At 45.7% G+C, this 912-nt stretch overlaps 1 non-coding gene across 1 annotated transcript; it reads right to left on the reverse strand.

Annotated features, from left to right (window-relative positions):
* Positions 1–509: 509 nt before the first annotated feature.
* LOC141687731 (small nucleolar RNA R71) lies at positions 510–616 on the reverse strand. The gene has a single exon (XR_012561216.1). It is a non-coding gene; the product is annotated as a small nucleolar RNA R71 (small nucleolar RNA).
* Between the last annotated feature and the right edge of the window lie 296 nt (positions 617–912).

Below are 912 nucleotides of genomic sequence, written 5' to 3' on the forward strand. Positions count from 1 at the left end.
TCGTACTCGCAAGAGGACTTTAGATATGGCTGAGGAGACAGACGAAGTTCTTGGTATTCCGGAGAAGATTGATTTTGAAGATTCGGATACAGAAAGTGAGCAGAAAGAACCAGTAATCATGGGTGATCATATAGTTCCGGCATCCAACTCTTATGGACTTTTCTCGGCCTAAAATTGATGACATTCAGTCAAGCATCATGCATCCGGCTATTGAGGCCAATAACTTTGAAATCAAGTTGGGCACCATTCAGATGGTGCAGAATTCCATTTCTTTCGGAGGTGCTGCGACTGAAGACCCCAACATGCACATCAGGAATTTTGTCGAGATCTGTAGTACTTTCAAATATAATGGTGTGACTGATGAGGCTATCAAGCTGAGGCTTTTCCCATTCTCACTGACGGATAAAGCTAAGGACTGGTTATATTCTGAACCAGCTGGGTCCATCACTACTTGGCAAGATCTTGCACAGAAGTTTCTGGTGAAGTTCTATCCAATGGCGAAGACTGCGGCTATGAGGAGTGCTCTTACTCAGTTTGTGCAGCAACCTGCAGAATCTATGTGCGAAGCTTGGGAGCGCTACAAGGAGATGTTGAGAAAGTGTCCACATCATGGTATGCCTGATTGGATGGTGATAACTGGTTTCTATAATGGTTTGGGGGCCCAATCTCGGCCCATGCTCGATGCAGCAGCTGGAGGCGCCTTGTGGGCCAAAAGCTATACTGAGGCTTATAATCTTATGGAGACTATGGCTGCAAATGGGCATCAAAACCCAACTCAAAGGATGATGCCTAGGAAGGTAGCAGGTATTCTGGAAGTTGATGCAGCTATAGCTATTGCAGCGCAGCTCCAAGCGCTGTCTATGAAGGTCGATTCTTTAGCCACCTATGGAGTCAATCAGATAGCTATGGTAT

This window comes from Apium graveolens, chromosome 9 (genome assembly GCF_009905375.1).
Source record: "Apium graveolens cultivar Ventura chromosome 9, ASM990537v1, whole genome shotgun sequence".
Taxonomy (NCBI): domain Eukaryota; kingdom Viridiplantae; phylum Streptophyta; class Magnoliopsida; order Apiales; family Apiaceae; genus Apium; species Apium graveolens.